At 36.8% G+C, this 13,836-nt stretch overlaps 1 protein-coding gene across 2 annotated transcripts in view; it reads right to left on the bottom strand.

The window, feature by feature from the left end:
• The window catches only part of UBE2E3 (ubiquitin conjugating enzyme E2 E3), a 91,624-nt gene that overhangs the window by 6,553 nt on the left and 71,235 nt on the right, over positions 1 to 13,836 (bottom strand). The window lies entirely within an intron of this gene.

The raw sequence follows: 13,836 nt of genomic DNA, 5'->3' as shown, positions 1-13,836 counted from the left end.
ATGTGTATATCTATAAGCAATAAATGTTAACATCTTAAACCAATTAAGTATTAAAGGTAAATTAGCAACCTAGAGCAATAAGCGATAAATAAGAAAGTAAAAGAACTAAGTCCCAATGTGTGTATACATATATGTATAAACTTATTTGCAAACATTTCAAATTTCCAGAAAAACCGCAAAACCAAAGAACACCTGTATAACTTAACCCAGAAACTACCTGTTAGCATTGTACCCCACTAGCTTTTTCATCTTCTCCCTCCCTCCCACACCCTCTCTGTTTCCCTCTCTCTGTATGTATGTATGTGCACATACACACTGACACCCAAGGCTTTTTTTTCTGAGCTATTTGAGAGTAAGCTGAATGCATCTGGCCCTTTCCCCATAAATACTTAAGTTTTCACATTTCCTATATTACCCTCCAATATAATCAGAGTACAGCCACAATTTCTGTAAATTAAAAAAAAAAAAAAAAAAAAAAAACACTTTAACCAATTACCTGCAAAATAATGTTGTCAACTGACCCAATAATAATGCCTTTTAAAAAAATTTAATTCTCGTCCAGATACAGAATCTACTCTTAAGATCATCTATGGCCTGTGTCTTTAGTTTCCTTTAACAGGGAACTTTTGGCCTTGACTTTTATAACATTAACATTTTTGTTAATGAATACAGTCATCCTCCTTCCCATCATCTCCTACTTCTTTCAGTAGCATGCTCATCTTTTTGGAGTTATCTGATGTTTCATGGTTAGATGCAGACAGGGCATTCCTGGCCACAACAGTGCAGAAGTGATGTGTTCTCAGAGTACCAAGGTATTCGTTCACCTGTCCCTAACCGGTGTTGTTAATTTTCATTACCTGGCTCAAGTGATATCTGATTTTCCTACTGCTTACTTACTATCTTTTTCCTACAATAAGCAACCTTTGCTCTTCAACCAAATTTCTCCCCTACATTTAACATCCATTTGTGATTCTTGACTGAACTAAACTTTACTATGATGGTGATAAAAATCATAATTTTCCAACCTCAGCATTTACTCTACATTTACCAGCTGGCCCTTGATTCCTCTCTTCTCCCGTTTGTATGAATGTGTGTATTATTCACATGGTCTCATGGATTCTCTTTTTTTTTTCTTAATGATTTATATAATTCATTACTGCCTTTAATTGTTTTGATGCTCAAATTATCCCAAATTTGGCTAGTGGGTGCCCCTTCAAAATGGCCCCTCTATTCTTGTGAGAAGTTGCTGTATTTTTATAAATACTTCCTTACTTTCACGTCATAACATGGCACAACAACTGTTCCAGGATCCCAGGCTTGGAATCAGCCATTTCCTCAAGGAGCCCTGGTTCCTTTTAGTCCCACATTTAGGGAATGTTAAAAAAGCAAAGTCTGAATGCTCGATGCTACTAATTCCCAGGTACACTGCATTATGCTCAACAACATCATTTCATTTATAAAATACAAACAAGAAAGATAATTCAAATAAAATCTAAACTCACAATTATTGGCTGGTAAAGCATACCCAATATTCCTTAAATTCTCTTCAAATTTACCTTATAGACTTCCATTTTTCCCTAACCTTTACATCATAAATTATCTTGACTTTGTGAACTAATGTACAATACATCTAGAGCATTTCTTCTTTTAAACTGACCTATTAGTTTACAAATGATCTGCATGTTTGATTTAAAATAAGGGTAAACCAGCATTGATAAATCAACCACTTGATAATCAACCTATTGTATTAATTATAATAGGACTTTCAGGTATAGTCAAAATAACTTAACTGTGTATTATTAATTCTGTAAAACAAACTGAACTGTAAACATCAGGTAAGTGTTGCTATCAAATCAAACCTATGCTCTAAAAAATAGTCCATACAGAAAGGATGTAGAAAACTTGATGGTATAATCAAAATATTTGCAGCATGCTTTAAAAACCTGTATTTAAGGCAGGTGCATGAACAATAAAATCTCACTATTTTGGCCCATTTAGGGAAAAATATTTTTTAACATAAATACTGTTTTATACGTCTTAAGTGTACACAGCAACTGAAACTAATTACAGTAATGGCTCACTGTCCTGTCATCATTTGAGAATCAAGTATATTCCCTAAGTGAATTTTCATTGTAACTAAAAACATAATATTGAGCACTAATTTTGTAAACAAACAAAAAAGGGTTTAACCTGATTCAACAGCATTTCCTTTTCCAAGTTAATTTTTCCCTTGGTGGCTTAAGGTAATCATCATAAAATGAAATTATAGTGTCAGAAACTTTTATGGTAGAGCTGCTTCACTAAAATGATTCTAAACTATACATGTCACACACTGGTAATGTTAATAATAGTAGTAGTCATCATCATCATAATAATAATAATAATATTAACATTAGTTAAGATTTACTCCATCCGTATTGCAAGCCAGGCATTGTTCAAAGCATCACGGCATAACTCATTTAATTCTCCTTACAAATCTATGAAGTAGGTACTATTAGTACATTACTATTTTTAGATGAGAAACAAAGGTTCTGAGAGTTAAACAACTTTCCATATGTCCCACAGTCACAAAGTGACTCAGAAAGAACTTGGACAAAGTCTGTGAACTAGTCTGTATTGTCTTCAACAGTGTGCTGTATTATATTTCTAATTTAATTTCCGGTCAAATTTTGCTAATATCTATTTGTGTAAGAACCCAAAGGGAGCGGCTATCCAAAAAACTAAAAAACAAAAACAATAATAAAAAAACAAACCATAATACAAAGTTCCTCAGTAATATTTCTTAGTTCTTAGTAGAACTATGTTATGCTTCAGAGAATACAAAGAAGTTGGAGTGGGGTTACTATACTTTTTAATGAATCACAGAATTTCAGACTGAAAAGAATCTGGTTGAAGCCAATCCCATCTCGTTATACTTGAAAAAACCAAGACACAGAAAGTAAATGGTACATCTTAAACCCCCCTCTGCCAGTTGGCAGTAAGAGCTGGGATTCCTACACCTAACTCATATTGGTTCTTAAATTTGCTTTCTTCTCACTTATACTGTTTTGTCCCAGGGCAAAGGAAATATTTATTACAGCAGAATATTAAATGTGACTTCCTATGTTGTCTTAGAGAAGACTGGGCAAGGCGAAAGCTTATGGTAGTATGATTCCTTTAATGCTCCAAGAATACTGAGGCAAGGCAAGCAATGGCTAAAATCCAGCCCTAGTGCTGGCTGCCTTATTTGGAATAAGGACACCCTTTGCCTTCTTAGAAGGTGCCACCTGCAAATCAAGACATTCTTAGTGGGGGTGGGGGGGAGGAAGGTGTTGGATACAAGAACTGGCTCCACCCAAATTCAAGCAAAGCATTTTTTACAGGCTGCCTTCTGGTGTGCCACTGAGGCTTCACAGCTGAGGAGAAAATGAGTGATAAATGCTGACAATCTCAAGACAGGTGCTATTCATACCTTTTCACTAGTTAGTTCCATTCTCTCTGTTTTACACAAGGGTAACATTCCAGTAGTTCCACATGCCATTCTAGATCATTTGTGTTTCCCTCTCTGGGGAATGATGTTCACAAGAATATCACGATAACATTTCCCCAATCTTTATTAAAAAATAAACCTCTATTACTCTACCCCTCCTAGCTCCCATCTCAAAGATCTCTTAACAGGCTTTTTACTCCTTATCACTACACTGAAACAGCACTTATCAAAGGTCACCAGTGACCTCATCACTAGACCTAATGCTCATTTCTCAATACTCATCTTATTTGACTGCCCCAGCAACATGCTGACACATTCGATCACTTTTTTCTACTGGATATAAACTTCTGTTTTGTTACTAGAATAACATACTGGTCTTCCTCCTAACTCTCCTGGTCCTTTCTTCTCAACTACTAGTGCTATTCCTTATCTCCCTAATCTATAAATAGAGTCAGTCCTTCAGAACTCAGTTCCTGGACCTCTGGTCTTTTCTTCTCATATCTACCCTTTTGTTGATCTCATGCAATTTTATGGCTTCCAAAAGCACCAGTAGGCTCTTAATTTCCAAATCTGTATCTCTGGCCTATGTTTTTATGCTGAATTTCAGAACTACACATTGAAATGCTTACTAAACAGTCTTTATAATATTTTGAATCTAATAATTTTGAAAACTGCCTCATTTAATACGTCCCCAAATGAGTTCATGTTCTAACTCCTCCTACAATCCTATTTCAGTTAAATGCTAACTCTATTCTTCTAGTTCCTCATGGCGAAAGCAAAGACCTCTTCTTTAACAACGCTTTACCTCGTATCCAGTATATCAGCAAATTCTATTGATTTTATCTTCAAAACAAACCCAAAATTCTACCTGACCCTGATTCAAAATACCAGAATCCCCTCCTGGCTAGTTACAATAGCCTCTCTGCTTCCACCTTTGGCCCTACTCCCACCATGGTAGTCTATTTGCAAAAGACAAGCTGGCAAGGCAACAGGCAGAAAGTAAGTCAAATCATGTAATTCTAGTCAAAACTTTCCAAAGGCTTACCTCCTGTTCTGTGTTAAGATCAAAGCCTTCTGACCTACAAGGCACTGTATAATTTGCTGCCACTATTATCACCATCATCCTTCTTATCTGTTTCTCTCTTCCCTGTTCAACTGGCTCTAACAACCTGTTTCTCCAACACACAATGTACAGTTCCACCTCAGGGCTTCTGCACAGATGTATCTCTGCCTAGAATGTTCTTCAAGATGTCAACATGGTTTGGATTCATCACTTTCCGCAGGTCCTGATTGTAAAGTCACCTTCTCAGTGAGGCCTTTCCTGGCCACTCTATCTAAAAATGTCATACATCATCTCCACATATTTTATTATTCCTATTTTCTTCTCCATATAATTTATCACTCTCTAACATATAGTTTACTTATTTATCTTACTGTCTCTCTCATCAGAATGTAAGCTCCATGAGGTTATAAGATGTAGACTAGGCTTCTTTCAGTGGAGGGTACTTTTATGCCTTGAAAGTTAGAAGTATTTTGGCAACTTAAAGTGACTGAAGAGCTATGGGATCTGCCCAGGGTGAGAAGGGAGATCTCACAGAGAAAGTTTAATAGCAGGGGGAAGGAGAAGGAGGAGAATGAAGGGAAAGGGAATGTTTTCTTACCTTACCTCCCTCCGTAAAGAAGGGTTCATTTATTTACTTCACTGATACAGCAAAGTAAAATTTATTCCAGTTCTGAGTCAAATTATGAGAAAAAAGAAACAAAATTGTTCACTGACACCTCACTATGCACAAATACCAAAAAAACAACAGAAAAGACTGTTAAATTACATAATGAGAGCTCAATTTTTTGTTTAAATGTTATTACGAAAATGAAAAGTACCTTTATTCTATTGCTTTTTTTCCCCCTACAAACATCCATCCCTCCTTTTAAATACTGTATTTCCCGTAAGCTAGTATACGTTCTACACAAAACAACAAGAGTAAAAAGCATGGAGAAAGTTTAGATTGAGTGACAAACTTAGCCTAAAATTTTTGTTACTAGCTGCTCTTACTGTTAACAAGTGATATAATTTTAAACATTAGCAGCATGAGGACAGATATCTCAGCAAAATTCATTTTCTCACTGCTTGAATATTAATTCAATAATTACTGTTACTGCAAGGGTCATTAACACTGTCTTTTTCCAGCACTGGAATAATTCCCAATACAATGTTTCAAATGCTCAATTTAATAATAGACTCATTTTACAAAAATGCATTTTTTTAACACAATGCTTTCCACACACACAACCTTTTAACCCCTACCAAACTAAATGCCAAGATTCCATATGCTTTCTATCCCGAAGACAGGAAGTTCTACCTTGAGCTGAACTAAATTAAAAAAGAAAAGGACATAACAATGACTTAAGCCAAGACATGACAGAACTATGAAAACTGTGGTGTAACGGTGAAATGTTCCATTTTAAATAATTAAAATGCTAAAATGAACATTTCTATGTGTGCAGGATGCATTTAAAATGAAAAAAATCTTACTAATACAAAGTTTCTACTGAAGCATGAGTTACATAATGAAAGACCTTGAATTAAAGACGCCATATTGGCATAACTTCAATAGGACTTATCCACCCTCACTGAAATCTATTAAAAATATAAATAAAACTAAAAAGGAACTTAATACAAAGAGAGATACTCTATGTTCATGCATAAGAAGACTCAAATGTCAAGATGTCAGTTCTTCCCAACTTGACCTATGTGGTCAATCCAATCCTACTCAAAATCCCCCTAAGTTATTTTGTGGATATCCACAAACTGATTTATAAAGTTTATATATGGAGAGGCAACAGAATAGCTGACACAATCCTGAAAGAGAACCATGTCAGACACTACCCAACTTCAAGACTTACTATAAAAGCAACAGTAATCAAGTCAATGTGGTATTGACAAAAGAACAGAAAAACAGATCAATAGAAGAGAAGAGAGAGCCCAGAAATAGACCCACATAGAGTCAAGTGACCTCTGACAAAGGAAATAGAATGGACTAAGATAAAGACAGTCTCCTCAAAAAAATGGTGCTAGAACAACTGGACATCCACAGGTAAAAAAATAAAATAAAATTTAGACACAGACCTTATATCCTTTACAAACATTAACTCAAAATGGATCAAAGAATTACTCTAAAATGCAAAACTATAAAAACTCCTAGAAAATAACATGGGAAAAAACCTTGGTGACTTTAGGTATGGCAATATGTTTTTAGAGACAACAGCAAAGGCACAATTCATGAAAGAAATAACTGAAAGTTGGACTTCATTAAAATTAAAACCTTCTGCACTGCAAAAGACAATGTCAAGAGAATGAAAAGAGAAGCCAAAAACTGGGGGAAAAATATATGCTAAAGACACATCTGATAAAAGACTGTTATCCAAGATATACAAAGAACTCCTAAAACTCAACAATAAAAAAATGAACAACACAATTAAAAAATGGGCAAAAGACCTCCACAGACCCTTCACCAAAGGAGATATACAGATGGGAAATGAATTTATGAAAAGATGTTCAATATCATATGTTGTTATGGACTGAATGTTTGTGTATCCTCAAAAGTCAGGTTGAAATCCTAACCTTCAGTGTTGGTATTAGGAGGCAGGCTATCAAGAAGTTATTAGGTTATGAGCATGTGCCCTTCTTAAATGAAATTAGAACCCCAGAGCTCCCTTGCCCCTTATGCTATGGAAGGACACAACAAGAAGACGCTATCTGTGCATCTGGAAGCAGGTACTCACCAGACACCAAATTCTGGACTTCCCAGCCTCCAGAACGTTAAGAAATAAATTTCTGTTGCTTATAATCCACCCAGTCTAGGAGCACCTGGGTGACTCAGTCAGTTAGGCATCTGACTCTTGATTTTGGCTCAGGTCGAAATTTTAGTTTGTGACATGGATCTCCGTGTTGGGCTCTGCACTGAGCATGGAGTCTGCTTGGGATCGTCTCTCCCTCTGCCCCTACCCTGCTCTCTCTTTCAAAATAAATAACTTAAAAAAAAAAGCCACCTAATCTATGGTGTTAGATACATGTCATGAGAGAACTGCAAATTAAACCAACAATGAGGTAACACTATACATCTATTAGAATGGCTCAAATCTAAAACACTGACAACAATATATTCCTAGCAAGGATGTGGAACAACAGGAACTTTCATTCACTGATGGTAGAAATGCAAAATGGTACAGCCATTTTGGCAGACGGTTTGACAGTTTCTGAAAAACTAAACATATTCTTACTATACAATCCAGCAATTGTGTTCCTTGGTGTTTAATGAATTGAAAACTTAGGTCCACACAAACACCTGCACACAGATGTTTACAGTAGCTTTATTCATAACGACCCAACAAGGTGAATGGATAAATTGTGGTTCATCCAGATGATGGAGCATTATCCAAGGCTCCAAAGAAATGAACTATCAAGCCATAAAAAGACATGAAGAAAACTTAAATGCATATTACTAAGTGGAAGAAGCCAATGTGAAAAGGACGTAATGTGTGATTGCCAACTATATGACACCCTGGAAAAGGCAAAACTATAAAGACAGTAAAAAGATCAGTGCTTGCTAGGGCTTAGTGGGGAGGGAAGGATGAACAGGCAGAGAAGAGATCTTTAGGACAATATAACTATGATACCATGATACTACAATGATCATTACACATTTGTCAAAACCCATAGAACGAAGAACACCAAGAAGTGAAACCTAACACAAACTATCAACTTTGATTAATGATGCAGCAAATATAGGTTCATCAACTGTAAGAAACATGTCACTGTGGAATGGTAGTGGGGAGGCTGTGCATGTGGGGACAGTGGGTATATGGGAACTCTGTACTTTCTGCTCAATTCTGCTATGAAACTGAAACTGCTAGTAAAAATAGTTTATTTTTTAAATGTTTGTTTATTGATTTTGAGAGAGATCAGGGGTGGGGCAGAGAGAGAGGGAAAGAGAATTCTAAGCAGGCTCTGCATGATCAACACAAAAACAGATGCGGGGTGCCATCTCATGACTGCAAGATCATGACCTAAGCTGAAATAAAGAGTCGGATGTTTGGAGAGCCTGGGTGGCCCAGTTGGTTACCTGTCCGACTTCGGGTCAGGTCATGATCTCGCGGTTTGTGAGTCGGAGCCCCACATCGGGCTCTGTGCTGACACAGTGCGGAACCTGCTTGGGATTCTCTCCCCGCCCCCCTCCTTCCCTCGCACGCTCTCTCTCAAAACTAAAGAAAATTTAAAGAAAAAAAAGAGACGTTTAACTGACTGAGCCACACAGGAACCCCTAAAAATAAAGTTTATTAATTTAAAAAATACTCATAAAGTTTAGATGAAGTAGATGTTTCTATATTAAAGCAAGAAGTAGAAAGTATTTAAGTGTTGGTCTATTAAAAAGTTTCCAACCTACGAAGGGATGCTTTCCAAAATTTTGTTTTAAAATCAGGTACTTAGGAACTTGAACACATTTTAACTGTGGTAATATAAATGGTGGTTTCAATGTTGGCTCACAAAAGTCAATTTAAACCACTTCCCCCATAACTTTTGAAGGCCACCAAGAATACCTATCCTCCACTACAAACTGCTAAGTCAAACACCCATCATCCTTCTTCCCCCTCCCAGGTACTCTATTACCTTTCAGCTGCAGGAAGGGGAACAAAGATAATCTTAAATTATCAATGAGGAGTTCACTTTAACAAGATTATCAACAGTGGTCAGGGCTTTGGAGTATCTCTAGCATGAAGAAGAAATTTAACTACATTAAAGTACCTCAAATACTAAATGGACATGTGTGAACTAGACTGGAAACCGAAGCAACCTTTGTATTGGGAAAACATATGCTGTGATAGCAGCTTCAGCAACAACAACAACTACCCGCACTGACTGAACACTTGTATGTTGCCAGGAGTCACTATGTTAAATGCTATGTATCTCATTTACTCCTCACAGTAATACTATGAGATAGACACTGTAACTATCCCAGCTTCAAAAATGAGAAAGCCAAGGCTCAGAGCAGTTAAGAAGCTTCCCCTGAAGTCTCTGGGTTCATAGGAAGGCAGACACAGCAAGTATATCTAGAGAACAAATGCAAGCTTAACCACATCTCTATTTCTTTCCAAACTTCGGGCAATTTGTTTTAAGTCAACAGGTGCTATTCCTGAGTGCTCTGGAAATAGCCCTATTTCTCTAGGTTGAGCGTAATTAGAAGTTCAAAACTTACTAGGGAGAGATACAAAACAATGGAAGAGGGGAGATGGCTTAGGAAACAATACAAGGAAATAATTCTACTAACTAAAAAGACTGGTCTAGCTTTCTGCTAAGCAGTTCACCATTATCTTATTATCTTCCTATCCCCTCCCCCAGAATGACCTCTTTCCAGTAAACATAAGACCTGTGAAGTCTAGTGAAAAATGATGGTACTTACTGCTTATTAACCCATACTGTGCCTTGTTGAGCATATGAATTCACTCTGAATCTGAAAAATGTCTCTGAGATTTTACAATATCAAATTACAGTACTTTGTATACTTTCTACAGAAGATTCAATGGAGAAAATAGAAATAAATTCATTCATTCACTAAAGATTTAAGTGTCTACTATTTTGTGCTGAGCACCTACACTGGAAACTAAAGACACAATGGCCAGTGCCTTCATGGAGATTACCATCTAGCTGGGGATAAAGATATTAATCAAATAAACGCGCCCACACACACAAATAAAATAGAAAATTTGCTACAAAGGAGAGTTATACCTTGCTCAGTGTCAGGGGAATGTGACCTAGTTAGGAAGATCAGGGAAGTTTCACAAAGGAAGCAATGCTTGAGATAATATTTGAAACACCTAATGGTGTTTACTAGAAGGCAAAAGGGAAGAGCTGGGGAAGACTGAATAGCAAATGCAAATGCAAATGCCCTGAGGCAGTAAGGAGCAAGGTTGCGTAGCAGGGACTAGAAATAAACCCAAGACGGTTAGAAACAAAGAGAACAGGGGAGAGTGCAATAAAAGATGAACTAAAGAGGGAAGTAGTAACAAATGTCCATGCAGGACCTTGTCAGGCTATATATCCTAAAAGCAACAGAAAGCCAATAAACATTTTAAGCATGGGAGCGGGTCATACTAATATTCACATTTTGGAAAACTTCCTCAGATTGCTGTGGAGAATAGTCTGGAAGAGGGCCAGAGGGGCTGTGGGTGGACTACTGTGGTAATCCAGGTGAAGATGGCAGGCTGGACTAAATCAGTACTAGATACAAACAGAAAAGGATGGATTTGAGGGGGGATTTCGGAGTTAAAAATCAACTAAAGTTATGTTTTTGCAATATGGGACACGAGAAGGGGATATCAAGAATCGCTCATAGTTTTTTGGAGGGTACAACCGAGATGGCTACAGATACCACTTACTAAGATAGGGACCCTGGGAACGAAGCTCACTTTGGACATACTGGGATTAAGACGTCTTAAAGATATACAAGAAATAGCTATCTCAAGGAGATATATGTATCTAAGACTCAGAGGTAAGGCCTGGGCTGTACATACACATTTATGAAACCTTGGTACTTAGGTGGGAATTCAGGTCTTGCAGGTAGGGTGGACCAAACTGAGATAAGGGACACATGAGATGAGATCATGTGTCACAAAAGGCAGACCTGTAGTAAGTGTATACAAGAGAAGGAGAAAGAAAGTAAATGGAAGCAAAGCAAAGGAGAGATTAATTACCTGAAGAGATGTAAGAACAAACTGAGCTTGAAAAAGGATATCAGAAAGTAAGGAAGACTTCATCTGGTAAGGATAGGATATGGGGATCATACCAACTCACAGTGAGGAAAATAAAAAAGTAATCTAGAAATGTCTCCAAGATATAGGTTAAATTAAAAAAAGAAAAAAAGGAAGGTGCAGAGCATAGGTATAAACTACAAAAGCTTTCTGCCATGTGTATGCTGGCAATAAGAACAGACTCCTAGAAAGACACACAAGAAAATGCTAACAGTGGTTTCCTCTAAGAAGGATCTAATGCTGTGGAATAAAAAGGAACCTACTTTTCATTGTATATTCTTTTCTATTCTTAATTATTTACTTGTTCAAAAAGCATTTAATTTAAAAAAAAATAAGGGGAAAAATCCCAGTGAGTTTTGTATCACTGAACATCTAAACCAAAAAGGATTTTAAATATGCAGAGTGAATTTATATGATAGGTTTTGTTATCCTCACACTTAAAACTGGAGAATTGTGGTCCCAGAGATCCCCTAATCCTGAAATAACATAGATTTATTAAAAAAAATTTTTTTATGTTTATTTATTCTTAGAGAGAGAGAGAGAGAGAGAGAGAGAGAGAGAGAAACACATAAGTGTAAGCGGGAGAGGGGCAGACAAAGTGAGAGACACAGAATCTGAAGCAGGCTCCAGATTCTGAGCTGTCAGCACAGAGCCCGACGTGGGACTCGAACCCATGAACTGCAAAATTATGACCTGGGCTGAAGGTGGGCACTTAACCGACTGAGCCATGCAGGCGCCCCTGAAATAACATAGATTTAATAAGAGCTTTTAGATATCTTAGCTAGTATTACTTACACTTTCTCAAGTACCTTCCTTCTTTGTACATTGTAAAATTAAGGGCTCATCCAAAACTTAAGCCACTTTGCCAATATACTGTGAATTCGTATCACAATCAATCACATCTGATTGGATCATCTCATTTTTATTTGCCACCTTATACTTTAAGACAGACTATGACTGGGTAAGATACAACTAACAAGATGATAAATGTGCCAAGCTCTAGTCTAGTTTACTGTGAAGTTTAAACACAGACTCTAAACGTACCTGTTTGTTCACTAGTTTTTCTCTATGTTTTTGCTTTGACACTTAATATGAAGGTCAGGTATGCAAATGCATACTTCTACCAGGAAATGTTTGTGTTGTGACCTGCATCTTTGTTCAAAACTTATGTCCACACAGAATCCCTAACCTGAAAAAGACCTTCAAAATTCAATAAAGCTTATTTTCCTACTTATGTTCGGCTTTACATAAGATCTTTTTCCTCAGTGGATAATGTAATTATAAAGCTTAAGAATACAGGTAGTGCACATAGATATAAAACAGTGAGGTATTCCCAAAACTCAGTGTTAATGATTCATTCTTGTAACACTTACGGAGTACCCATTATGTGTTGGGCACGGACAGGTACTAAAAACAGAGTGATGAACAGAACAGGTATGACATCTGCCTCATAGAGAATATGCAAATAGTGAACAAACAACATAAAATTATCAATATGAAATAACACCAGAAAAATGCAAAGTCACTTATGTAAGCAAAGTATCTACCAAAAAGAGTACAAGGAAACAGTACTTAACATATTGATCCTTTGGGTTTTTTGTCCTAACACATCTAAGGCATGGGCTATACTCCCATCAGTTAACACTGGTTCATTCAAGTAGTAAGGGGAAAAGGAAGGAATAAGGTGGAGAAATCTTCCAGGTGATTTTAATAAGCAACCCCTTAAGAGCTACTAAGTTCACCAATGGCATTACCACATCTAAAACCATGGATCACAACTCTGGCTGCGAACAGAGCTTTAAAAATTACTGATTCCTAGGCCCTACCTAGGAGATTCTGATTTAATCAACACAGCTGTAATCCAAGCTTAGAGAAGTGTAAAAACTTACCAGGTGACATAATGTGCAGCTGAGATTCAAAACAACTGGGGGAAAGAGATCTGATACGCAGGAAGAATGGGAAATGAAAGCATGGAAACATAAGAACATATTCCATTTCTCAGGTATGATATAACTATCTGGGCTCTGTAACTGTTACTCCTACTGGGCAGACAGATGTAAGAGACTTTAACAATTTTTGCCAAACTCATTACAGTTTTTGGATTATAGTGAATTTACTAAGGTAATGCTACTCTGGCGGGCTCAGCCAGGTGCATGCCAACCTCCCTGGACAACTTCCCTAATCACCACACCTTAAAAAGCTGCAGTGATAACCAGGAGAATACAACTTTTTTCCAAACACTGGTCACATAAGGGAAGGTCTCAAAAATATTCTTACTCATATAATGCACAAGTAGTTTTGCCTATGATGTATTTGCCATTAAAAAGTAAGATCCTTGCTCTTTCTGCTCTATGCTGTCTCGCCATTTCCCTTTCGGCTTATAAAGCAGAAGCAGACTTAAAAGCATAAACACGAAGCAAAGCTATCAAAATAGGTAAAATCTTATTTCAAAATCCTACTTAAAAATATCTATTAAATTCTCTCACATTACATTCAACATTTAGAAATTTCTACATAATGGGAAAATAAATTATTAATGGTATACAATATATAATTATTAA

The sequence above is a fragment of the Herpailurus yagouaroundi genome, unplaced genomic scaffold, assembly GCF_014898765.1.
Source record: "Herpailurus yagouaroundi ecotype Mexico unplaced genomic scaffold, PumYag 140, whole genome shotgun sequence".
NCBI lineage: Eukaryota > Metazoa > Chordata > Mammalia > Carnivora > Felidae > Herpailurus > Herpailurus yagouaroundi.
This window is presented reverse-complemented; position numbering and strand designations above follow the sequence as displayed.